The 26,936-nt window shown below is 47.5% G+C and overlaps 1 long non-coding RNA gene across 1 annotated transcript in view; it reads left to right on the top strand.

Moving 5' to 3' along the window:
• Window positions 1-26,936, top strand: part of LOC128346565 (uncharacterized) — an 85,988-nt gene that overhangs the window by 15,234 nt on the left and 43,818 nt on the right. The window contains exon 2 of the long non-coding RNA XR_008317050.1: window positions 23,065-23,130. This is a non-coding gene — a long non-coding RNA (uncharacterized LOC128346565). The remainder of the gene's footprint in view (window positions 1-23,064; window positions 23,131-26,936) is intronic.

Below are 26,936 nucleotides of genomic sequence, written 5' to 3'. Positions count from 1 at the left end.
TGGACAGTTCTTTGCACCACCCCTTGCTCTCTCCGTCCCCTCGCCTCGGGGAGAGATACAGGCAGGGAGAAATCTTGGCACCCACACTTCCCTCCTCCTCCGCTTTCTCCCAGCATAACTTGAACTTCTCAACACAGAAGGGGAGGGAGGAGATTGGAGGGGTTTTATTATTATTTTTCCACCGGGGATCTTTTGTGCATTCCCCTTTTAATTTGCTACTTTGGCCAGAGACTCATATTAATGCACCTGAGCAGATTTCTGAATCCAACCCTTTCTCATGCACCTTTTACTGAAGAGGAAGCCTATTGAACTAAATCATTTACTTCTGTGCAATCCCACTTGCTTAAGAGCCTCCCCATCTCTTACAACTTTTAAAAAGGCAGTCAAGAAGACACATTTGTTCACCCAGGCTTTTAATTAGATTCTGTTTTAATTATTTGATTATTTTTAATAGTTTTAACGTTGTTTTAAATTTTAAATTGTTGCAATGTTTTAATCGTTTTATTTGTTGTTTTATTGTTTCATTGTAAACTGCCCAGAGACGTGCATTTTGGGCAGTAAATAAATAAATACTACAAGGCAAAGTCCCTTCTCTCTCAGCCTAACCTACTTCACAGGGTTGTTGTGAGGAGAAACTCAAGTATGCAGTACACCACTCTGGGCTCCTTGGAGGAAGAGCGGGATATAAATGTAAAAAGGAAATAAATAATTATTATTCATTTACTTCAGTGCAATCCCACAGTCCTCGCTGGAGGAGTGCTCTCTCCCCTCTGCCTCTTCCCTCCTATCTATCTATCTATCTATCTATCTATCTATCTATCTATCTATCTGGAGGCACACCCCAACCATCCTCCCTCCTCAGGAGAAGGCCTGGCAGGAGGGAAGCAGTGATGTTGAAGGCGGAGAGGAGGAAGCCACAAGGCTCCCCAGCCCTAGTGAGATTCTGCCAGGGGCAGGCATCTCCTTAGGGTGAGGCAACTAGTGTGATCACCCCGGGCCCCGCGTTTGGAGGGGCCCCATGGTGGTAGTGCTGTGGTGGTGGCGAGAGTGGCGAGCAGCCTGCCTCACTGATGGCTTGGCTCCAGACTCTTGCTGGCCGCGGCATCCGGGGTGGGGGTGGGGAGACGGACAGTGAGCGGTGACCAAGGCAGCAAGCGGTGAGCAGCCTGCCTCAGTTCCCAGCAGCATGGCAGCTGGCACGGCCACTGCCATGTGTGCAGGGGGGGAGTGGCAGTGGCCAGTGAGAGGTGAAGGGCCTGCTTAGTGCAGCGAGGCTGCCTGCGTGCCCACCCTGGCTGTGGAGGGGGGAGGAGTGGCGGCAGCCAGTGAGCGGCAAGCTGCCTGTTCCGCTCGGCGAGGCTGCTTGTGTGCTCTCCTGCCTTGGCTCTGGGGGGTGGAGCAGCGACAGCCAGCAAGTGGCGAGCAGCCTGCTCTGCTCAGTGAGGCTACCTGCGCACCTGCCTTGGCTCTGGGCGGTGGAGCAGCGGCAGCCAGCAAGTGGCGAGCAGCCTGCTCCACTCTGCAAGGCTGCCCACACACCCTCCTCGGCTCTGCGGGGGAGTGGCGGCTAGTGAGTGGCAAGCAGCCTGCTCCGCTTGGAGATGCTGCTCATGCGCCTGCCTTGGCTCGGGGGGGTGAGGGGAGCTGAAGACCTGCTGGCCGCCGCCACCATGGAAGAGAACACCCACCCAGGCATGCCAGTTCCTCTCTTCCCCCTTCCAGGCTCGCCACAGGATTTCCTTTTGCTCCCCGATAGAAAAAAACAATTTTTTAAAAAAATCACATCACACACACTCCACAACTCCATTGGCCCCAATGGAGCAGGAGGAGGGGCAGATAAATGCGTTTCAAGGAGAATATGGACACTCTTGCCTGGAAAATACGTTTCAGGGGATGGAAAATATGGATGGCCACCAGCTTATAACGAAGCATTAAACAACTTTCGTTTTGAAACCATTACACTATTCCATCACAGTCTGCAACGCATTGACTGCTGTGAATCTCATAGTCTGGAAAACACCCAGGAATGCGTCCTCGGTCTCTTAGGGAAGGCCATGATTTTGCTTTTATGGTAGTTGATTTCCAGTCGGTCTTTCTTGCAGTATTGGGGTCCTTGAAAGTTTTGCTGCATCATCAGCATAGAGCAGGGTGGAGATATGTTTATTTGCCCACTTCAGGGATGGAAGTATGGGTTGTTTAGGTGGCCCACCATGTCATCTATGTAGAAGTTGAACAGGAGCATGTAAGCAACCTTGTTTGACACCCTTATGGGTTGGGACAGCATTAGATAAGTGTCCTTTGGGGTTGCATCTAACTTTTCAGGGATTTGTAATCATGCATTGCAAGTGGAATATTTTTAGCCTACTTTCCAGTAGGCTTATGAGATCACCCTGCATTCTGTGTGTTCTGTGTGTATGTCCGAGTGTGTGTCCACGTGTGCCCCACTTCGCAATGCCTGGACCAATATGAACCAAATTGGGTACAGTTGTAGGGACACATGGGGCACTTCAACAGCATAGTTTGTGATGATGTCATCCACCCCAATCCAGGATGGCAGATGCGTAAACTTTTTAGGTGCAAGTGGGCTAACTTGTGAACCACTTAACCAATTTGAACCAAATTTGCTACAGCTGTAGGGACACATAGGGATGCTCAAATGGCGTGAGGTGTGATGATGTCATCCAATTCAAGATGGCGGCTACATGAACAATTGAGGCGCAAGCAGACTAATTTGTGGACTGCCTAACCCATTTGAACCAAATTGGGTACAGTTGCAGTGAGTGACACACAGGGACAGCTCAGTGGCATAGTTGGTGATGATGTCATCCACACCAATTCAAGATGGCGGACACGTAAACTTTTTGAGGTGCAAGAGCACTAACTTGTGGACAGCCTAACTGATTTGAACCAAATTTGCTACAGCTGAATGGACACATAGGGATGCCCCAATGGTGTAGTTTGTGATGATGTCCCCACCCCAGTCCAAGATGGCGGGTACATAAGCCTTTGAGGCACAAATGCACTAACCTGAGGACTGTCTAACTGATTTGAACCAAATTTGGAACAGCTGTTGTGAGTGACACAGAGGGACACCTCAATGGTGCAGTTTGTAATGATGACATCCTCCCCCTTGATCCAAGATGGCAGGCGTGAACATTTATGGTGCAAGAGATCTAACTTGTGGATCTCGATTTGCACCAAATGTAGTCCAGATATAGAGACAGTGAAAGGAAAGTAGGCTGATTAGTTCTTATTGAAAAACTTGTTTAAATCGGTTGATGAAGTACAAGGCACTGGTCAATTGTGGACTGTCCCTCCTTGAATCCAGCCTACTTCTCTGCCAGGATGTTTTCTTGTTCCAGCCAGTTCCTTAGTTTCTAGGAAAGATGTCTGGTGTAGAGTTTACTGACTGTGCTGAGCAGGCCGATAGGTCTATAATTGGCTGGGGTCATCCTTCCTGCCTTTTTAAAAAAGATGGGAACTATGACTGTGAGCCTCCAGTCCTCAGGGATGGTGTCTGTGCCTATCAATGGATGTGAACAGCGCAGCCAGAATGGGAGCCCACCAGACTGGATTGTTTTTGATAAGCTTAGAGGGGATTAGGTCATTGCCAGGAGCCTTCCTGGGTCTAAGGTGGGAGACCAGGTCCATGATCTCAGCAGGCGTCACTGGCAGTCATGGGGGCAGGTCCTCTGCATCTTGCTGAGGGCATCCGTGGTCCACCTCTTCACTTTTGTATAGTTCATTCAAGTGCCATTCCCAGGACTCTGGTGAGATGAAGCTGTCCAGGTGTGTCAGGCCATTGCTAAGGTAATCCATGGTAATGCGGCAGAATAGGGCTGAGTCTTTGGTTCTGACTGCTCAAAGAAGACCAAATGGCTTTCATAGTGTCTCTTTTCTTGTATTAAAGAAGTTGCTTGTATTACCTCTTCTGCTTGAGGAGGTCCTGTGCCGTCACTAGACTTGTGTTGGACTTGTAGGTGTTGTAGTTAGCCATAGGAACATAGGAAACTGCCATATACTGAGTCAGAGCATTGGTCTATCTAGCTCAGTATTGTCTTCACAGACTGGCAGTGGCTTCTCCAAGGTTGCAGGCAGGAATCTCTCTCAGCCCTGTCTTGGAGAAGCCAGCTTTCTTTTCTTTTCTTTTTGCTTGAACACATTCAGAGTCGAACCAAGGTTTGGAGCAATGTAAGTGCAGCTGTGGGAAGCCATTGTTTCTTCAGGTTAAGTGTTTTGTAGTTTCTGCACTAGGTTGCTATAGCTTTCAAAGATTAAGTTCAAGGAATCTGCAGAGAGCAGAGAGAGGTGAATGCCTTCAAAGTGTTCTGAGGAGAGTTATTCTGTTATTGCATTGTCCAGTTGGGTGGACCATTTGATGTGACAGGCTCTTCCCACTGGCAAGATGTGAGGTTGGTAAAAAGCCTCTGTGTGTAGCTGCCAGGCAAAAGGTTTTAGGCATAGGGTGACTGGAAAATGGTTGCTGTTGAATTGTGGTGTGACTTCAAAGTGGTCTGCAAAGTGGAGTAGGTCCCCAAAGACAATTACATAGTCAATGACACAGATTTTAGTCCTGGCCCACAAGGTAAGTTCTGCAGAGTGGTCAGTTTCAACAGAGCCATTGAGGATGTGGAGATTGTCTGTTGGACATTTGGGCTAGACAGAAACCAATGTAATTTGACTTCTCATCCTTCAAATGGCGTGCTAGGGAGAGTAGGTCTGCTTTGGGATTAGGTGGGAAGCATTGTTGGCATGCATATAAGATGTCATAATCGGGACCTATCCTGGCATTATAGTCCCCTCCAATTGATGAAGGAGGATAGGAGGTTGGTCAGGTAGTGTTCCAGTTCATGCCACAGTTTCCTGACCTGAGATTTCTGTCTCTGTGGGGGTTGATAGATATTGCTTACTAGTAAGATACAGTGTCTGAAGGGGATTGTAACTGCCATAGCATGTTTCTTGAATAGAGGAATTATTGTGGATGATGCTCACAGGATGGTGAGCCTCCATGTTTTGCATATAACTTTTAATCCATTCCTGATTCTCTCTTTTATGCCTTTCTTTAAAATGATGTTCTTATGGCAAATATTTGTACCCATTTTTTACTGTTAACTATTAAGCAGGGTGGATTTGATTTAAATCAAACTGATTTAAATCACGATTTAAATCACGATTTAAATCACTAGCAGGGTGGATAAAAATAAAAAAAAATCCGATTTAAATCAAAAAAATCCGATTTAAATTAAAAAAAATCCGATTTTTTTAATTTAAATCGGATTTTTTTGATTTAAATCAGATTTTTTTTATTTTTATCCACCCTGCTAGTGATTTAAATCGTGATTTAAATTGTGATTTAAATCAGTTTGATTTAAATCAAATCCACCCTGCTATTAAGGGTCATTTAGTTTGTGGTTTGTTTCTGTCTTAGCAATAGCAATAGCAATAGCACTTAATTTATATACCGCTTTATAGCCGGAGCTCTCTAAGCGGTTTACAATGATTTAGCATATTGCCCCCAACATTCTGGGTACTCATTTTACCGACCTCGGAAGGATGGAAGGCTGAGTCAACCTTGAGCCCCTGGTCAGGATCGAACTTGTAACCTTCTGGTTACAGGGCGGCAGTTTTACCACTGCGCCACTTAGACAGCCATCGTTTTATTTTAAATTTTACTTTTACTCCTGGTTTTTATAGTCTTTTCTCATAGTCTTTCATTAAATGCTGGTATTGTGTACCCTTAGACTCTTAATATCTACTTTTACTTACAATATGTAAAAATACTTTAAATATGTAATCACTCCTTTTACTTTATGCTGGACTCTGACTGTAATAAAGATTGATTGAGTCAGGAGGGAGACCTTTATGCTTGTTTTTTGGATATCAGTCTGTATTCATATTGGCAGGGACCAGTGTAGGGATTCCCAGTGGGGCAGTCAGTGATGGGTTGGGTGCAGAGAGCCACATAGTTGAGGGAGGTAGTTTCTCGGGTGGGTTCTGCTGCTACTAGTTCCAGCTGTATTTCTGATGACACAACAGTCAGAGACTGGGGACTGTTATCATGATTCTGGCATGAAGACAGTGGAAGCGTGGAATCTTGAGCTCTCCGCTCAGAGGATCTCTCATACAGGCTTCACAGAGGAAGCAGGCAGTTCCCTCATCTCAGTCAAGCAAATTGGGAAAATTAGAGCGCTGATGTCATCAAAATGAGGATAATTGGCAAACAACATTCCAAGGCCCATAGCCAACAAGACAGTGTCCCTGAGGGTTGCGTATGGCATCTGCTGCTTTGGTGGCGATGAGCACAATGTAGAGGCCTGTTCCTCTGGGGTAGGTGTGTCTGTATGTAGGGTCTGAAGTTCTTCATCAGCAATAGGAGATTTGCATAGTGATGTTATTAGCTGGGTCTGGGTTAGGTCAGGGGCCCCTTCCTTTGGAGTTTTTGTGAATGAGAAGCATTTGAGGCTCTTCAGCACCAGGAGGTAGCATAGATAGAGCTGTCTTGGGTTGGAGTTGGGCAAGCTCTGGGTATCCCCACTCCTTGAATTAGCTGTGGGGGGAGGATTCAATGATGTCTAAATCATTGTCTTCAAGCTCTGAGTCTGTGTCGGAATAAGAGAAATGAACTCATAGTTTCCTCCTGAGTCTGGGAGGGGTTGCAGCCTTACTTGTACCCAGCAAGAAGGTCATCAGGTCATGCTCGAGGGAATTTATTAGGGCTTTGGCAGTTGCACTACTGTGGCCTTCAGGTGGGGACTGATGATGGAGAGTATCTATGTCTCTGTCACTGTCTGTGGGTTTAGACTCGGTCGGGGTGGGGGTGGTGGGGGTGGAGAGGAGTGTTCATGGCTGTGCCTGTTTTTTAACCACTGTGAGTAAATTCCCCAGATCGGCAAACTCTAAGCCTATAGCTCTGTGATCATCATGTTCTCCGGGCTATAAAGGGTTAGACTGTGGATGCAGCTGAGATGCATTTGCAGGCGGTTTATTAAGGCTAGAGATAGTTTCCTTAGCAACTTCATCATCAAGGTCGCTTTCAGCAGGAATGTTTTGACTCTTGCTCTTCGCTGCCATTAGAGGCCAAATGTTAAAGCTGCCCCCCACCCCCACCATTCAAAGGAGCTGGTGTGGGAAGGTGGGATGACTGAAAGTGAGCAGGAGTCTCTTTAACCCTGGGCAGAAATTGGATCAAGTCCAGATCTACAGATCTGGAGTGGCAGTTAAATAGTTGGCTCAGAGAGTTAGTAATCATTTTGCAATGAGTTCATCTCTTGGCATTATTAAGGTTAATCTCTCTTTGTAGTAGCACCTGGGAGTTTGAAGTACATACATTGATATAGACGAATGGGTTATTTTTGGCAGTCCAGCATGTGTCCTGGGTGTGATTTTGGCAGTGCTCCTGACTGGAACTGAGGAGAGAGCTGCCTGGACATTGTTGGGGGCTGTTTTTGGAGGTTTAATTGTATATTTGTGTAGCACAAATGCATCAAAGGCATGCCTGAGCTTATTTACTTTTGTTGAGAGTTTGTTTAAATGTCCTAAAATTTGTATGACAGTTTCTGCTGTAAACAAACATGCATCTCCTAAATATTTTGGTAGGGATCCATAGGAGTGGCTATAGGGATGTCTGGCTCTCTTAGGTTCCCTGTCTCTTTCCTTTCGTGGGGTTTCCAAGCCAGAGTTCTTAGACAGTGAAGGAGATGCTTGATGTAATGCAGTCGCCCTTGTAGCAGACTCTTTGGGTGGGGAGGGGGATGAAAGTTCTCTGTGCTCAGGACCATAAATCTGTTCTTGGTAGGGTGTGCAAAGGTTTTACTCATGGCTCTGTTGGTGGGAAGGTAGGAGTCGATCCTCATTTGCTTCCCTGCCTTGGCTGGTAGGTCATTAAGGCTCTTCCTATTTTTTCTCTTCTTGCTTTTATTTGTCATGGTTAAAGTTTGTGTAGTTTTGCTAGAGAATTTGAGCTCCAATGAAGAGAAGTCCAGTTTACAAGTAGGAACTCGTGAATAGTGCTGCTAGCTAGTCACCATCTTCACCCCTCCCTGGGCAAAGATATCATAATTTAAACCAAAAATTGAGTTCAAAGTTCACCTAATGGTGATAAAGATCAAATCAAAACAAAATTAACATTGTTATTTCATCTTGGTCTGCAAGTGTAAGCAAAATCAAAACTAAAACTGTGATTAATGTTTGTTTCATTTTCAGTGCAACAAATGTACACAGCAGTATCTCATTTCTTTTCTCGAGCTGGGGAAGTTGGAAGTATTTGCATATGATCTATTGGCTTCCGCTTGCTTTTGGTTTGAAAGTAGTCTTAATAATGCCTAATCAGAGGGGACAAAAAACATGGTTGTGTGACATCATTATAATGAAGTCCAAGCAGGAAGAAAATGTCATCATGACCCCTGAGCCTGACCTCTCCTTGACAGGGACTGAACTGGATGATTCTGATGGAGGAATGGAGTTTGAGGCCCCTCTGCTCCAAGATTCAGTAGATCCCATATCCACTGATCCCTAACTTGGCCAAAGGACCAAGACCCCTAACTCTTGGATCCCCTGACCCCTAACTCTTGCTTTCTTCTTTGAGTTCTGAGAAAAAGGCTGCATTATTCACACCAGTTCAGTCACCACAAGACCAACTATGCCACAGCCAGTGGCTGCATAACTAGACACAGATCCTTTGTTCTCCAGCACTCCAGGACAGGGGTATGGCCAGGTTACACTTCCCTTCAAAATGGTTCTGTCTGCAACAGATCAGTGCTGGAACAACATCATTATGCAAGCTTCTGTCTTACTCCTTTGATTTTGCCTTGATCACACATAGACCTGACTTTCTGGCTCTTGACCTCAGCTTGTTGATTTTGGCTTGTGCTTGCTTCATTGGGGGCCTGACTCTCCAGCTCTTGATCTTGGCTTCTTGACCTCAGTTTACACTTGCTCCCTTGGAGATCAGTTTTGTGGCCTTGGCCTAGCCTGACTCCTTCACCTTCAGCTGACAGGCATGGGACTGGCCATTTAAAACTGAACTGGATCACAGGGGCACCTCTCAACTGAGAGGCGCTCGCACAGGGCAATGAAGCTTAAAATAATTCAGGGCCTGGGGTGATGTGGAGCTGGGGAAATTGCCCTGATTTGCCCTACCCCAATGATGGTCCTGTACAAGATTGTGCCATAAGTTATTTAAAGTAGGTAGCTGCTTTAAATCCTTTGAACCATGCAGACAACTATATGATTTATTAATCCCTGCATTTCTGTAATTCTGGGATTTGATTTTAAAACATGATTTGATAGCAGTGTATAGGGACAAAACATTCGCAGAGATAGTATCTTGGCATAATTAAGAAATTTGGTCACTTGCATTCAGCAGTTAGGGCTCTTCAAGATGATGATATAGACCAACTTGAGTGCATATTTGTATGAAGAATAAAATGGAAAATCTGCACTACATTCAAGGACGTTGTGCAATATTTTTAGCACCATCTGCTGTCAATCTGTGGCAGTCCATGAAATGGCTGTGTTTTAAACTCCTTTTATTCTAACTTTTAAAACACAGTTATTCCATGGATTGCCACAGATTGTCAGCAGATGGGGCTATGAATATTATACAAAGTCTTTGAACATCATGTGGATTTCCAGGAGTTTTTTTAATCGTCGTAATTTGTGCTCAAGTTGGAATATATAACTGGAATAGTGCTTAGAACCAGAAGAACACATGGTTGGAAATTAAGGTTGGATGGATTTTAATTACATTATGAGGCGAGTCTCATGATCAGTGAGACTCACTGTAAGGGGTGTGAAGCCCACTGTAAGGGGCTTAGCCCTCTTTCCCCACAGACAATCAGTCCTGCAGCCGTGGGCGACCGGATTGGCGGCCCACACAATTGCCAGCTCAGTCACGCAGCTGGCGGGGGCTGCAGGGATCAGGGGCCGCATGGCACCCAAAAGTTCCAGGATGCCCCGCACGAGTGCGCGGGGTTTCCTGGAGAGAACCCCCGAGCCCGGGGGTTGCCATGTGTTGCCACGCCACAGAGCCACACCACGGCAATACATGACCAAATAAACGTGGTTAGCAGAGTGCTCGCTCCGCTAACCCCATTTAAGGGGAGGGCTGCAGAAGCGGGTCACCCACTTTGGAGAAACCGGGCTTGCCTGCGAGCCCGGTGGTTCTCACGCTCGGCTGAAATCGGGCTAGGCTCCCTTAGCCCAATTTTGGCTGATCGTGAGAATTGCCTCTGTGTATTTCACTGTCCTATAATTCAGAACTATGAAATAGATCGGTGGCAGTTATGGATAAAAGTGCAAGGTGAGTGGTAGCAGTGTTCATTCTCAAAGCCTCCAAATCAGATCAGGGCAGGAGTCCAGAAAAGTTGGGAAATGGAATGTACATCAGCTTATGAAAATACTGAGGCGGTTCCCACAATAAGTGGGAACTGCTGAAATGGGGTTTGCGGAGAGAGCGGGCTTAGCCCACTCTCCCTGCAGACGAGCAGTCAGTCTGCTCTGGGTGGCCGAACTGGCCACCCACACAACTTCTGACTCCATTATGGAGCTGGCAGGGGCTGGGGGGATCGGGGGCCGTGTGGCCCCCGGATGTTCTAGCATGCCCTGCGCGGGTGAGGTTGCTTTTTAGCCTCCTGGTTGGGTGTCTACTTGTGAGTTGCCACGGTGCAGAGCTGTGCCGTGGCAACACACAATCGTAGAGCCTGGGTTAGCGGAGCGCTCGCACCGCTAACCTGGGCTTAGGGGAGGGTTATTTAAGCAGGTGACCCGCTTGAGAGCAACCGGGCTCACCTGCGAGCCCAGTGGTTCTCACAGTCACCAGAAAGCGGGCTATGCTCCCTTAGCCCACTTTTTGGCGATCTTGAGAATCACCTCACTGATTTCTATATTTTTGGCTAAACAAAGTGAGGTCTCTGGTTTAACTTTCTTATTTGACACTCCCTGTCAAACACAATAACACAACCCTGTCAAACACAATAACACAACAGGCAGCTCACATGATCATGAAATCAGGCCTAAGAGGCTGTATATCAAGTGTCATGAGAACTCATGGGAATCCCTCAAACCCAGATCTTTGACAGCAGGTTAACACAGATCCTAAACCATGCTCTTATCCCAGGTTGGGGGTGGGGGGATAGGAGCCTCCCTACCTCAGGTTGCTGATTGTGTCTTGGACTTGCCCTGTTTCAGCGGCTCCCAGCAACCAGCTGCCATGTTTGTAATAGCTGTAGCTACGGGGGCTGCCAACTGTAATTATGCCGCTCTGCACAGCACACTCTGTGCTCCTCCTTGGAACAGCATCAGTAGGGCTGAGTCTGCCTCCTGCCCCCTCGTGGCTGTGAAACAGGTTCAAATTTGAACTGGTTCAGTTCAAAGGTTCGAACTTGAATCAAACAGGACATTGAACTGGCAATGCTGGTCCGAGTTCAAACCAAAGAGAGCCAGGTTCTGTTTGAACTGGTTTGAGCCTCCAAAACTGGGTTTGGTGATAGGCATCCATGGGTGCCAACTACATTCCCAACCCCCAAACAACCAGACACTCCTACAATTTTTAATGGGTTTTTTGGGGTGTGTGTGTGGGTTTTCACCATAGGGTATAATTATACCATTGGGAATGAATGAGTGAGTGAGTGAATAAATGGGGACTTGAATCGGCCCATTATTCCCTGTGCAGAACACCTAGGGGCACAAATCCAGGGGTGCCTACCACTCACCAAACCCCAAAGCAATCAGACTTTCCTGTAATTTTAGATTTTGCGGGGAAGATTTTTCCAATTTGCATTTCTCCCACAGGGAATAATGGGGATTTGAAGCAGCCCCATCCCCCCTTTGAGGGGTGCCTTGGCACCCCAAAGTGAGTTTGGGGGCATGGCAAGTATGGCTGTAACTCCCCCCAGGTAGCCCCAACTTGGTAGGGTTTACTGTATATATAGCCTGTTTCAATGTAATGAATAGGAGTTCCTCCCCCATTCATATAAGTAGAACAGTGTGTGACCTGACCTATTGACCTTAATTGCTGTGAGTTCACAGCAATTAAGGTCACACAGTGTTCATTGCATTGAAACAGCTATAATCTTTTAAAAATATATTTTAAAAAACCGTAAGCCCTACCAACTTCAGGCTGCCTGGGGAGAGTCATGGCACAAGCTGCCATGCCCCCAAACCCACTTTGGGGTGCTCAGGCACCCCCCATAAGTGGAGATGGAGCATCCTGAAATCCCCATTATTCCCTATGGGAGAAATTTAAAAACTGAAAAAATCTTCAAAAAAATCATTAATAATCGCAGGAATGTCTGGTTGTTTTGGGGTTTTGTGGGTGGTGGGCACCCCTGGGTGCCTACCACCCACACTGGTATTGTGCCTCTAGGTGCTTCACATAGGGAATAATGGGCCAGTTTGAGTCTCCATTATACCCCATGTAGAACCTGTTCGAATTGGGTTCAAATTTGAACCTGTTCGAAGGTTTTAGACTCCATTTTCGGTCATATCCTCCATTTTATGTCACTTGTTTTGCTTGATTTCCTTTGCTGAGCTCATGCTTCCCTGATTGGCCAGATGAGTCTGGCTCCCTGGTAGGCTCTGCAGTGGTGTCAGACCTTGAGAACTGGCACCCTATTGGCCGGCAGAGAGAACAAAGGTGGAGATTCCCAAAGGAGGGAGTTTCAAATCCTATTTAAAGCCAAGCCTCTGGCCTAGAAAAATCACTCAGGCTGCAGTCTTCCTTTGCTTCCTTCTGGCCTGCTGCTGGTGGTGGGCACAGCAGCAGGTCAGTTTCTGTGGCCGTTTTTTGGTTCTTAGCTGTGTGTCTTTTTTGTTGTCGCTGTAGTGTGGCCTGCTAGGGGCACAAACCCAGGATGGGTAGTAGACAACCAAGAGTGCCCACCACCCACCGAACCCCCAAGCAATGGGCACTCCTGTGATTTTATTTATTTTATTTATTTTATTTTAACATATTTTTATACTGCCCAAAACTTACGTCTCTGGGCGGTTCACAACCAGATAAAAACAAAGATAAAATGTTAGTTAAAAACAAAACAAAACTTAAAACACAGCAATTTAAAAACAATTTTAAAAACAATATTCTAAAAACAACATTAAAACAATTAAAACAATATCAGTTAAAAGCCTGGTTGAACAGATGTGTCTTTAGAGACTTTTTTAAAATTGTCAAAGATGAGGAGGCTCTTATTTCACTAGGGAGCGCATTCCAAAGCCTCGGGGCAGCCACGGAGAAGGCCCATCCCTGAGTAGCCACCAGACGAGCCAGTGGCAAAATCAGATGGACCTCTCCTGATGATCTCAATGGGCGGTGGGGTTCATGACGAAGAAGACTTTATCTTAAATACCCAGGGCCCAAGCTTTATAGGTTATGACCAGCACCTTGTATTTTGCCCGGAAACATATCAGCAGCCAGTGTAACTCCTTCAATACAGGAGTAATATGGTCTCTCCTAGATGACCCAGAGACCAGCCTGGTGGCCGCATTCTGGACCAACTGTAGTTTCTGGACTACGTACAAGGGCAGCCCCACATACAGTGCATTGCAGTAATCCAGTCTGGAGGTTACCAGTAGATGTACCACTGTTTTGAGGTTGTCTGTCTCAAGAAATGGGCGCAGCTGGCGTATCAACCGGAGCTGATAGAAGGCACCTCTGGCCACTGCCTCAACCTGGGATACCAGGGAGAGACTTGGATCCAGAAGCACCCCTAGACTGCATACCTGTTCCTTCTGGGGAAGTGTGACCCCATCCAGAACAGGCAGATCAAAATCATCTCTTGAGTTCCGACCCCGCACAATGAGTACCTCTGTCTTATCTGGATTCAATCTCAGTTTGTTATCCCCCATCCAGCCCATTACTGCCTCCAGACAGGCATTTGTGTGTGTGTGTGGGGGGGGGGTTATGCCCTCTCCCAATGATGCCAACATGGAGAAATTGATTTGGGTGTCATCAGCATACTGATAACACCCAGCACCAAATCTCCTGATGATCTCTCCCAGCAGTTTCATGTAGATGTTAAACAACATCGGAGATAATATGGAGCCCTGAGGGACCCCATACAAAAGTTCAGATTTTGAAGAACAACAGTCTCCAAAGGACACCATCTGGAACCTACCCGAGAGGTAGGAGTGGAACCACTGCAGAGCAGTGCCTCCCACCCCAACCCCCTCAGACGCTCCAGAAGGATACTATGGTCGATAGTATCGAAAGCCGACGAGAGGTCCAGAAGGACCAACAGAGTCACACTTCCTCTGTCAAGTCCCAGTTGGAGATCATCCATCAGGCCGACCAAGGCAGTCTCCACCCCATAGCCAGCCCGGAAGCCAGTTTGAAATGGGTCTAGATAATTAGTTTCCTCCAAGACTGTCTGGAGCTGGGAGGCCACCACCCTCTCAATTACCTTGCCCAGCCATGGAAGATTGGAGACAGGCCTGTAGTTACTCAGCTCCGAGGAATCAAAGGTAGACTTCTTTAGAAGCAGTCTAATAATTGCCTCCTTAAGACTAGGAGGCATCCTACCTTCTCTCAGAGATGCATTTATGATCTCTACCAGGCTTTCTACGTTAACCTCCCTGCTAGATCGAACAAGCCATGTTGGGCAAGGTTCAAGAGGACAGGTGGTGGGCTGCACCATTCCAATCAGCTTGTCCACATTCTCAGGAGTCACAAACTGGAACTGATCCAACCTAACCACATAAGAGGAGTCGCTGGACACCTCCACATCAGACACTGAAGTAATTGTGGAGATGGAATCTAAGTCGGCCCGAATACGAGATATTTTGTCCACAAAGAATTTATTAAACACATCACAGCAGGTAGTAGATGGTTCCAGATTCTGATTCAAGGGAGGAGGGGCACATACTAGCCCTCTCACAACCCTGGACAACTCCGTTGGACTTGAACTTGCGGATGCTATACGGGCAGAAAAGAATCGCTTCTTTGCCGCACGTATCGCCTGAGCGTAGGTCTTCAAATGAGCTCTATGTTGCAATCTATCGGATTCAAGCCGAGTTTTTCCCCACCTGTGCTCCAGGTGTCTACTTCGCCACTTCAGCCCCTGTAGTTCTTCCATATACCAAGGCCAGTTTTGAAGCGGTTCAGAGAGGATGCTTAGGAGCGATCATGTCTACTGCCCTGGTGAGTTTGCTGTTCCAATTCTCCACCAGGGCATCAACAGGATCGCCGACAGAGCCAACACTAAATCCCTCCAAGGCTTCTTGAAATCCTATAGGATCCAATAACTTTCTCGGGCGGACCATCGTAATAGGTCCCTCGCCCCTGCAAAGGTGGGGTGTGACTGTGAGTCCAACCTTAACCAGATGGTGGTGCGTCCATGACAATGGGGAAATCACAGGATTCCCCACCCACAGAACACCACCCTGATCAGAGTGAAAGACCAAATCAAGCGTGTGACCTGCAATGTGCGTCGGTCCCGAGACCACCTGAGATAGGCCCATAGTCGTCATGGCCGCTATAAACTTCTGAGCCGCCCCGGACAATTTGTCCTGAAGTGAACATTGAAGTCCCCCAGCACCACAAGCCTGGGAGACTCCAACACCAAACCCGAGACCAAGTCCGTCAGCTCAGTTAGGGACTCTGTCGGGGGGATCAGTACACCAACAGAAGTCCCAGTCTATCCCTGGTCCCCAAATGTAAGTACACACATTCAAAATGGTCAGACACTCTAACAGGGATCCTGGTAAGGGAGATATTATTCTTATAGACCACAGCCACTCCACCTCCCCGCCCGCAGTCCCTCACCTGCTTCTCAACAGAGTACCCTGGAAGGAGAAGCTGGGACCACACTGGGCCCCCGGCCTCCCTCAATCAGGTCTCTGTAGTACATACCAGGTCGGCACCTTCATCCAGAATCAAATCATGGATGATTTCTGATTTGTTCCGGACTGACCTGCCATTACAGAGGAGCAAGGTGAGGTTCCAAGGGTGGTCAGAACTGCTCCCCAAAGTCAAAGAGCTGGCAGGACAACCGGAAGGGGAAACAGCTATTAGATTTCTATGTCCCCTTCCCCTGTAATGACCCATTGACCTGCCAACGTTACTTCTTCGGTTTCCCACCACCACTGCCCCACCATCAGTGGACATGCCCCCTGTCTCCCCATCTCCAGGCAAGCCGAGACACATTCTAAAAAAGCCCTCAACCAGGACTAATTAAAACAGAAGCCCCATTATTAAATGCCCACCACATAAAATATACCTGGGCCAAGAGGCCTGGCCCTCACCCTCGCTGTCTCCTCAGGTGGCGACCCCACCGGTGGCAGACCTGCTGCCACAGGCAGCGTTCCTATATAGGGCCAGAGAGAGCCCCTCTGGTCAGCTGGTAGCAAAAACAGCTGACTCAGTCCTGGCCCTGATCCTGCAAAGCAGCCACTGCCAAAGGCCACAGTTCTGCAGGTCAGGCAGGGGGCTGGCAGGTGGACTTGCCTTCTCCCCCCACTCCTGGAGGCAGATGTTCCAGCACAGCAACAGCAACAAGCAGACAGCCCACACCAGTCTCTCACCCTGGGGGCTGTCTAGGAAGCAGGTGGTCTCTCTCGAATGCTGCAGGGCTTCTCTTATGTGATTTAATTTTAATTTTATTTTATTTGCATTTTTTCATTTCTCCTATAGGGAACAGTGGGGATTTGAGGTGGCCCATCCAGCCCATCCCCCCCATTTGGGAGTGCCTGGGCACCCCAAAGTTGGTCTGGGAGCATGACAGGTTGTGCCAGAACTCCCCCCAGCCAGCCCCAAGTCATTTGGGTTTACGCCCCCCCGCTGGAAGTTTTTAGTTCTGGCCTCTCTTAACAGTCTATCTCAGGCTTCCCCAAACTGCGGCCCTCCAGATGTTGCTGAACTACAACTCCCAGCATCCCTAGACACAATTTTTTGTGGCTGTGTATGCTGGAAGTTGTAGTTCAGCAACATCTGGAGGGCCGCAGTTTGAGGAAGCCTGGTCTATCTCTTTCAGAGTGAATTCTCTGGTTTGTATTATGAAAAGCTCTTCATAGAGAGAGCTCATACAGCAACCAGGAATCCAAAAATTGGATTCTTGGATGCTTTATGTGTTCTCTCAATGAGTCCCTATGAAGAGCTTTTCATAATATTATATACAAACCAGAGAATCCACTCTGGTAGAGATGCCAGAACTAAAAAAGAGGCCAGAACTCTTGTTAAGAGAGGCCAGAACTAAAAAATTACTGGGGGGGGGCATAAAACCAACCGACTTGGGGATGCTTGCGGGGAATTCTGGCACAACCTGCTGTACCTGCAGACCCAATTTGGGGTGCCAGACACCCCCCAAAGGGGGGTATAGGGCATCCTCAAATCCCCATTATTCCCTATGGGAGATATGAAAAAAACTGAAAAAACCCTCTTCAAAAAATCATTAATAATCACAGGAGCGTCCGATTTCTTTGGGGTTTGGTGGATGGTAGGCACCCTGGGTGCCTACCACCCCTGGGTGCCTACCACCCACCCCAATTTTGTGCCCCTAGGTGCTCCACATAGGGAATAATGGGATGGTTCAAGTCCCCATTATACACTGTGTAGAACCTTTTAGAACCGGTTAAATTGGGTTTGAATTCAAACCAAACAGGGGGCGGAGCAGGGCTCGAATAAAACCAAAACCGAACCTACCCACCCTGGTTCGAAGCTGGTTCGAATTCAAACCAAACAGGCCAAGCTGGTTTTGTGCACATGCCTACTGCAGATGTCATGAGGTTTTTCCTTTTATGATAGCCCGATGCATTGTGGGAAAGTTCTCCAGTTCTCAATGGATTTCCCTGCTCCAAGCTAGCTGCAGCACTCGTGTGTACTTTGCTTGCAAAGCCCAATGGTAGCTCTGTTTGTTCAGGTAAGAACTCTTCCCACCCCCACACCATCTCCAGATGATCGTGTGTATGAGCCTCTCTTGAATACTGAGATAATAGTTTGAAATTTGGTATACATGTTTAGGATGCAAGCCTACATTTCAAGTTTGAAGACCACCTTGGCCTCCATGGCCTCCATACCTGTTTTTAGGTAGAATATGGTATTTTACTTAAACTGTAAAAATACATATATTGTGAAATAAATTGGATTAAGCTGATATTTGTTCTACATGTATTGGTATTTATGTTTTACATGTGTATTAGATTTATATTGCTGTGACTCATGGCTGATGGAATAATATAAAACATGTCATTAAACAGAGTAGTAGAAACAAAAAAAGTAACCAAGGAAGGAATGGATTGCTGAACATTCCAAATCTCAGAATGGAGCCAGTGTCCTGCAGCCCCCCCCAAATGAAGGTTTAAAAGAAAGACTCACAGTAGATGACCTCAATGTGGGTCCCTTTCTAACTTTAACCCCTCCTTAACACTAGATTTCCACCCCCAGCTGCATAAAGGCGCATAAACAAGCAAACCACTCCCAGCTATGCTCTTGTTGTCAAACTCTTCCCTGCACTATGGTACATGATGTATCCACAAGTGTGGACCTTCACCTGTTATGAAATTTATATTATTAATAAAAATAAGACAGAGAGCCGGGTCTCACAATCAGTGAGACCTGGTTTGGAAGGGTGAGTGGGGAGAGCGGGCTAAGCCGAGCAGAGCAGGAGCCTTGGGTGGCCAAATCGGCCGCCCACACGATTGCACGCTCCGTGATGGAGCTGGCAGGGGCTGGGGAGCTCGGGGGCCGCGCAGCCCCCAGAAGCTCCAGTATGCCCTGCACAAGTGCGCAGGGCATACTAGGGAGACCCTCGGACCTGGGAGGCGGCTTTTTGCCTCCCCTCTGGGGGTCTACTCGTGAGTAACCACAGCGCGGAGCCGCACCATGGCTACTCACGATCTTTAAAACCAGGTTTGCGGAGCGCTCCTCCCTTGGCTTTAGGGCAGGGGTAGTTAGGCGGGTTACCTGCCTAGGAACCACCGGGCTCGCAGCTGAGCCTGGTGGTTCACACAATGGGGTGAAATCGGACTAGCCTCCACTAGCCTGATTTCGCCCCATCGTGGGAATAGCCTCAGAGTAGGAAATTACCCCCAAATGAATGGGCTTTCTCTGATGTGGTGGTTTCTATTAAGGGTGTGCATGGAGCCACTAAGGGTGGTTTGGTTCAGTTTGAGTTCGAACGGAACTTGAACTGAACTGCCTGGCCCACGAGCCGGTTCGTTCAAACCAGCGGTGGTCCAGTCCGAGCGGTAAAACTGGTTCGACCCAGTTTGAATGCTTGTAAAGGGAAATTTTACAAGCATCAGGGGGTTGAAAAAGGGCAGGCGGGGGCGGGCAGGAGGTTACCTTATGCACTGTTGCGGCCACATGGCTCCTTGGTGGCAGTGGGCCGGTGGCGGCTCCTCTAGGCCCTGCCAGCGCTCCCTCTGCATAAGCACGGGCTGGCAGAGGCCATTAGGGTGGCCTCCACACATGCATCACACGCAAATTTCTACGTTCTGGAATTACTTCAGAATGTACAACAGGAATGCACCACTGGATTCTTTATGGAATTGACTGATACCAGGACATCTGATTATGTCCTAGGCATGGATTAATTATTGTTGGAACTGTGGAGTACAGTATACATTTCCACTTTTTACTTTGTGGTGATACTGGTTTTGTTCTTGAACTAGTATTTTTAAGCCCGTTATAATAACGGGCGCTAGGTCCCCCCCCCCCTTTAAGCATTCTTCCTTTCTATTGCCCTTTTTAAAATTTTTGTCTCTGTCTCTCTTCCTTTCTCTCCTTTCCTTCCTTTTCTTGCTCTCCTTTTCCTTCGACCCCCCCCCCACATGATTAAGGGCCAAATCGGCCCATGCAATTGCCCCCGTGGCCGCCGCTGCCAACTGACCGCCCTCCCAACTGCCAAGTCCTCCTCAGCCCCGGCCCACGTCTATCGGGCGATATAAGTCCATATTTTGAGAAGAAGAGAGGAGCTCGCAAGCAGAGCTCCTCTCTCTGCAAAGCCTCTTCCCGAACTGGAGCTTTGGGTGCAAAGGACGCCTATTGCGTCCTTTGCGTCCATAGTGCCAGTTCGGGCAGTGGCTTTGCACAGAGAGGAGCTTGGTTTGCGAGCTCCTCTCTCCTTCTCAAAATATGGATTTTTATCACCCGACTGACGCGGGCCTAATCGGGTAAGGAGGAATCGGGCAGCTGGGAAGGCAGGCGGGTGGGTGGTCGGTGGCGGCGGCCGCGGGGGCAATTGCATGGGCCAATTTGGCCCTTAATCATGGGGGGAGGGTCGGAGAGGAGGACTCGGGCAGCTGGGAGGGTGGGAGGGCGGCAGCTGCGGCGGCTGCGGTGGCTGCGGCAGCAATTTTTAAGAACGATTGGGACATCAATTTGGGGCAATTCTGATAATTTGGCCAACATGGCCGTCCGTATCTGGGCGGCCGTATCTTTTTTGGCGGTTCTGGGCATGCGCTCTGCGCATGCCCCAAACTGCCAAAAAATACACAGGAGGCACGGGATCACACTCAAGGGTTTTATTATAGAGGATTAACAGTCTTTTGTACAGTTTATTATGAGTATGTATTATGAGTATGTTATAGGCATTGTAATTGACAGGTTGTGTGTGTGTGTGTGTGTGTGTGTGTGTGTGTGTGTGTGCGTGCGCACGCGTGGTTTCTATCCCATTCCCATTATAAGTCAATTGGGAGAAAAACCACCCCAGAAATTAATGGGCTTTCTATGGTGGGGTGGTTTTTATCCCATGACCATTTAAAGCTATTTGGAATGGAAAGAACACCCTGTTTCTCTTTGGAAACATCAGTTTTGTTTTGTTTTGTTTGTTTGTTTATACATTTTATATCCTGCTCTTCCTCCAAGGAGCCCAGAGCAGTGTACTACATACTTAGGTTTCTCCTCACAAGAACCCTGTGAAGTAGGTTAGGCTGAGAGAGAAATGACTGGCCGAGAGTCACTCAGCAAGTATCATAGCTGATTGGGGATTTGAACCCGGGTCTCCCGGTCCTTGTCCAGCACTCTAACCAGTACACCACAGTTTCTCAACCGCCGGTCCCCGGACCGCTGCCGGTCCTCAGGGGGTTGAGTGCCGGTTCGTGCAAGTCCTTTAACACCCCCTCCTTTTCAAGCATGCCAGTCCTTTAACACCCTGGAGATTAGCTCCCTGGAGCTAATCTTTAACCTGGCAGCCTTCACTGCAGGGCTCATGTATAAACTCTGTTCTGAACTTCTGCATGCATAAACTCTGTTCTGAACTACTACAGAGGAGGAACAGAGGAAGGCAGGCAGGCAAAAGATAAGAAAACAAACAAAAGTAAGCAACAGTGCTGATCAAATGAAAAAAGAAGGGAAAGATAAGAAGAATGAAAGGGGTGGGGGTGAGGGGCGGGCTGATCATGTACTGACTCAACAAAAGGGCATGAAGATCAAATAAAATGGGATTTTTAAAAGCAAGCATACAGGAGAGAACAAGTACAATCTGTGTGAACTGAGAAATAAAATGTGGGGGTGGGGATGAGGGAGATGAAGAAAGGGGTGGCTAGGGTGAGCTACTGACTTATCAAAAAGGGGATGAAGCTAACATAAACTGGGATTTTTAAAAGCAAACATGCAGGCAGGAGAGAGAACTAGTGCAATGTATGTGAACTGAGAAAACCAGTGGAAAAAAGAGATCACGAGAAAGGGGATGGAGTGGGGGCTGGGTGTAGCAAGGTATGAAATGGTGAATAGAGGAGAGAGAAGGAGGGAAAGAAGGATGAAGAAGAGACCCACTAAAAGTCTTCCCACTCATGTGTGAGTACATAGTACTCCCCCCTCCCTTAAACCTCTGCCTAAAAATCATTACAGTTGTAAAAACCTGGATATATATGAATGTGTGGTATGAAGGGTTAAATCTCCCACCCCATTCCCTGTGGTTTACTTTCCTAATGTGGATGCCATATTGATGTGTAAAGTTCATTACCATAACATTACCTTTTCAAGGTAATGAGTGTTTTAGTTCTGAGTGTACTGCTTGGAGGTTTTTTGGATGATGTTTGGTTACAGACTTCCAGTATGATATGAGATGTCATGTTTTAAGCTTCCTATTAATTAAGTTGATAAGCTGGTTTTATGATAGCAAACATGCATTGTCCCATTTGCTAAGGAGAGCAAGGGCAGTGATTACCAAATGAAGAGAGGAGGAAAGCTGGAGGGGGAGTACTGTGTGTGTAAGAGAGAGTACTATTTTAAAAGCAATATTAAATTACTATTTTTATGCATTTAAGAAGCAAGATATTATGTATACAGGAACTTGACACAAGTTCCTGCCTGCATGTTTATATGCAAAATAGATAGATGAGGAGTAAGAAAAGACAGAATTGGAAGAATGGAGTGTAAGGTTGCAACCTATTTTTAAAATATGGTAATGTTAAATCTGGACTGGACAAATCTCAGGTGCCAGGGAGCCATGATGTCTCATCCTTTCCTCCCTCCCCCTTTTGAGCCAGAACTTCAAAAGTTAAATATTGATTAAATTCATTTTCATTAATTTCACTTTGATTTAATTGATTGATTAAGTGTTATTTTAATAATCAGCACCCTAAAAATTGACCTCGGCCCCCATGAGCCAAGTCACGGTCAGTTTTGGCCCATCAGGACATTTGAGTGGTGAACACCTGTGAACGCCTGTACTAATAGAAAAACTTGAAACCCCTTTGCTAACTGCTGGTCTGGGACTAGAAACTGCACACAAAAAATGTAGCGGTCCTTGAAACTCTGCATGACGAATTTAGCGGTCCTTGACTCCAAAAAGGTTGAGAAACACTGCACTGCACCACGCTGGCTTCCCCTTACAAGTTCAATTGACCTTGAAAGATGATAGTCTCTGAAAAATAGTCCAAGGGACTACAGAATTCTGTGCTCTTGAGTTTGGGAAGATGAAACCTGCCCTTCCCACAATGTCAGACCTAGTGTTTGGAACAAATAAATCATTCAGAAGCATCTGACCTCGTAGAAGCCGGGATTTTACGTAGCAGGACAAAGCCAAAAGATCACAACCACAGTCCCCACAACATGACAGCTTCAGTAAGCCTGGCATTGATGGATCAACCATTCACAGTACATCTCTGGTCTTTTCCTATTTCTCCTAGTCGGATACAGCCCAGAAAGGGGGAATTGGAGCTTGGTTCCAGGTGGAGAAGCGAGAAGATGAAGAGGTGAGGTGTGGCACTTAGCAGTCTGCTGAACCTCACTCACCTGCCCGTGAAGGTACCGGGATAATGGGTTACATGACACGCAGAAATGGCAAAATGTGGTCTAAAACCAGTCCATCACTGGCCCAATGCATGCATCATATGGAAGCACACAGGGATGGTGTATGGAATGATCAGAGACACCATCTTTCTGCCACACCACACCCTGTGCCTTACTCACCCAGAAATGGGGAAGGAATATTGGGATACATCAAAGTGATTATCCTGATATGCTGCAAGGCCTGGCTAGAGTGAATGGTGCTGATCAAGTGATGGAAGGGAGCCTGGCAACAGCAGCGGTGAGAAGATGCTGGTATAGCAGCTGGCATGCACAGTGGCAATGAGGTGGGGCTTCTGACACCTGAGATGGCCCGGGATATGAGGAGCTAGGCCTGGGAAACAGCCAAAGGGCAAGGAGGTTCATTAGGGAAGGAGGGGGATAGAGACAGGAAATAGAGGAGGAAGTGGGAGGCCTTTGAAGGGATGTGTGGGTGAAACAGAGGTGTTTAAGGATGTGCAGATCAGTGATGAGGTGAACAGTGATGAGGTGGGTTCTGGGTCCTCCAATGAGAGGCCAAATCAAGAGGAGTTTAGTCTGACAGGAGGGGGCAGTGAGTGAAGCAACTCCTTCCCTTGCAATTTGAGGCCTTGAATGTATGAAAAAGAGAGAGGTGGTGGGAGAGACCCTCATGAACCCTGAGGGAGGAATCAAAATGCTGCCTGAACTCCTGGAGAGCCAATGCCAGTCAGAGTAGACAATGCTGCTGTAGATGGACCAACTGTCTGACTCAATAGGCTGCAGCTTCCTATGATCCAGTGGAAGCACCTTGACTTAACAGAACTGGGGAGGAGAGCGCGTCTTGTGGTAGCAAGCATGAATTGCCCCAATTGCTAAGCACATCTGCCCTGGTTTGTATTTGAATGGGTGATTACATGTGGAGGACTGTAAGATAGTCCCCTTAGGAGATGGGGCTGCTCTGGGAAGAGCACCTGCATACTTGCATGCAGAAGATTCCAAGTTCCCTCCCTGGCATCTCTAAGATAGGGCTGAGAAAGACTCCTGCCTGCAACCTTGGAGAAGCTGCTGCTAGTCTGGGTAGACAATGCTGAGCTAGATGGACCAATGGTCTGACTCAGTATAAAGCAGCTTCCTATGTTCCTAACTGAAAGCATATATTGGCCTGCTAGTCCTGGCTGGTGTGTTTCATGCCAGTTATGAAGAGCTGCGGGGGACTATGGAGAGTACATCTGGGGCCTTCCTACTTCTGTGCCATGATGCAGCTGATGGTTTGGCTTGAAAACATCACAAGTAATTTAAGGTTTGATGATAAAGCAACACAACAGGAGAGAAGATTGCCAGGCTGGCACCATTACAGGCATCTGGGCCTTGTTTGTACAGCAGCTACAGCTGTGCTACATTCCTGGGTCTGACCTAACAGCTGAAGAGCAGCTGTTTTTGAGGTGCTGTGCCTTCTGGTAATACATGCCAAGCAAGCCAAAGAAGTACAGTTTGAAAATATGATGGTGCTGTGATGCAGAAACATCCTACCCACTAGGATGGGTAGGTGTTGTTGACCTTGGGAAGCAAGCTGTAGGAGGTCTGCAATGAAGACAAGTAGGCCTGCAAGTTGTACAGCAATATGTAGAGCCATGGAACAACACCTGAGGCCACTTCAGGTGAATCACCCCTGTACCTGCACTCCAAAACTCTGTGGAGCACATGTAGAGGTACTCTAGTTTCAGACTGAAAGATGTGCCAAGAACGCATTGGCACATCCACAAGTGACAACAGAGCAGATCCCTTCTTGCTGCAGCCCTGATGTTATCACATGTATAGGGCTGTGTTCAGCTGAACCTGCCCTCAGAGAATTGTGATGAGGAATAACTTTTCCCCCCAGTGTACAGCTGGTAGAGGATCTCCTGAGCAAGGGGTTGACCTATGCAGCCATTATGAGACACAACAAGCCTGGAACTACATTCACAAAGGGAAGCACTGTCATCTGGGTTTGGCTTGGGTGGACAGCAGATCATGGTCTTGTGTGTACCCAAGAAGTGTGTGTCCAAGGTTAGCTGACAAGAAACCAAGCAAAAGATATAATAGTGGGCGACTGGCCTGAAGAAGGCACTTGACCAGCTCCCAGACCTATGATGATTGCCTTTAGGTCAGTCACAGAGTGCCCTTCCAGCTGAAATGCTGAAAACTGAGCTGTTGAAGTATGGATCCTTCAAACCACATGGTTTGAAGTGTTTGTTTTTCTTAGCTGAGAATTCACATTCTCAGTGAGTTGTGCAGTCACACAGGGCACCATGGTTGGGATACGGGCATCACCCACTACACTTCTCTGGATTGAAATGTTAAATTATTGTGGGTTCTGTGGCCTGAAAAAGTTGTGAGGCACCCATTGTATCCAATGGAACTACTCAGGAGTAGAAAGTCCTACTTGTATATAAAAATCATGGACTCTGGATGAGGGTTAAAGTCTCAGAACTTGAGCATTTCAGAGAAAAAGGAGTTTTCAGAATTGCCCACTGCAAACTATGCTACTGATTAATTCAGATGTAGGTCATGGTTTACAAGAATCATGCTCTAAGCCACATGCAGCAAATATAGCCACAAACCATCAGAGTCCTGAGGTTATATTTACCAGAGTAACAACTAGGGCTGAGCCAAAGGTGCAGCTTATTTCACAAACATTTTGGCAGGTATTGAATGCAACTGTGTTTTCAGCAATTATTCTGAAGACGTGTGTGCGCACGCAAAGGACTCTTGGGAAGTTTGCAGAGGAGCAGCGGGGAAGGGGCGTCAGGGAGGTATCCTGCCGCCCCAATTACTCGGAATTTTATGGCGCCACATCGGGAAAGCGGCGGGAGGGGTAAGTAAACCCTCCCGCCGCTCTTAAAGCGACCCCCCGAACCAAACCACCAGGGTCCGGACCGGTCTGGAGGCCTTTTCAATGGCCTCCGGACCGGTCCGGGCCCATCTCTATGAGTGTGCAAACCAGACCAGTTCAAACCCCTGTACATCTCAAACCAGGGCTGTTTGAGTGGTCCAGGTTCAAACCGGACCAGTTCAGACCACTTCAGGGGTCTACTTGTAAAGGGGAATCCGGTGATGAGTAAAGGGGCAGGGGGGGTTCCTAGTTCTAGAGGGTGTGGGAGGGGAGTCAGGACTACTTACCTTCTGTGGCAGCAGGAGTGGTGATGGCTCTCACCACCCCCGCCGTCCTCCTGGCCTGGGCTGCTCTGGAGAAGGCTGGTGGGAGTGGGGTGCCACCGCCTCAACGCCACAGAAAGTAAGTAGCCCTGACCGCCCTCCCACACGCTCCCATGTGTGGGTGGATCGGAGCAGCCTGCGTTGCACTGCAGAATATGTCGGCCATTAGCTTTTTAAAAAATTAACTGAATCTAGTACGCCCAGTAATTTCTAGGCATTTGAATGACAGGTATTTTATGTATTTATTTATTTATTGTTAAATTTATACCCCGTCTTTCATTAAGAAAATCTCGAGGTATGATTGTTGTGATGTCACCGAGATATATTCGGTGTCTGAGACCAGTGCCTTGGGCAATGCTAGTTCCTTCCCACATCCTGAAAGGCATATATGCAGGCTGGTCAATGTGTCCGCCCTCCCACCAATGCACAGGTTTCACATAGTGTGACGCTGTCAGAGGCCTATAGTTCTTTGATATTTATACCTATGAGCTTATATCAGTATTGCACACCAGCAAGAATGGGTTTTGTCTCTGTCCAAGCTCTGAAGTAGCTGGGC

This window comes from Hemicordylus capensis, chromosome 2, assembly GCF_027244095.1.
Source record: "Hemicordylus capensis ecotype Gifberg chromosome 2, rHemCap1.1.pri, whole genome shotgun sequence".
Taxonomy (NCBI): Eukaryota; Metazoa; Chordata; class Lepidosauria; order Squamata; family Cordylidae; genus Hemicordylus; species Hemicordylus capensis.
The sequence above is the reverse complement of the archived record's forward strand: the minus strand, read 5'-3'. Positions and strand labels throughout refer to the sequence as shown.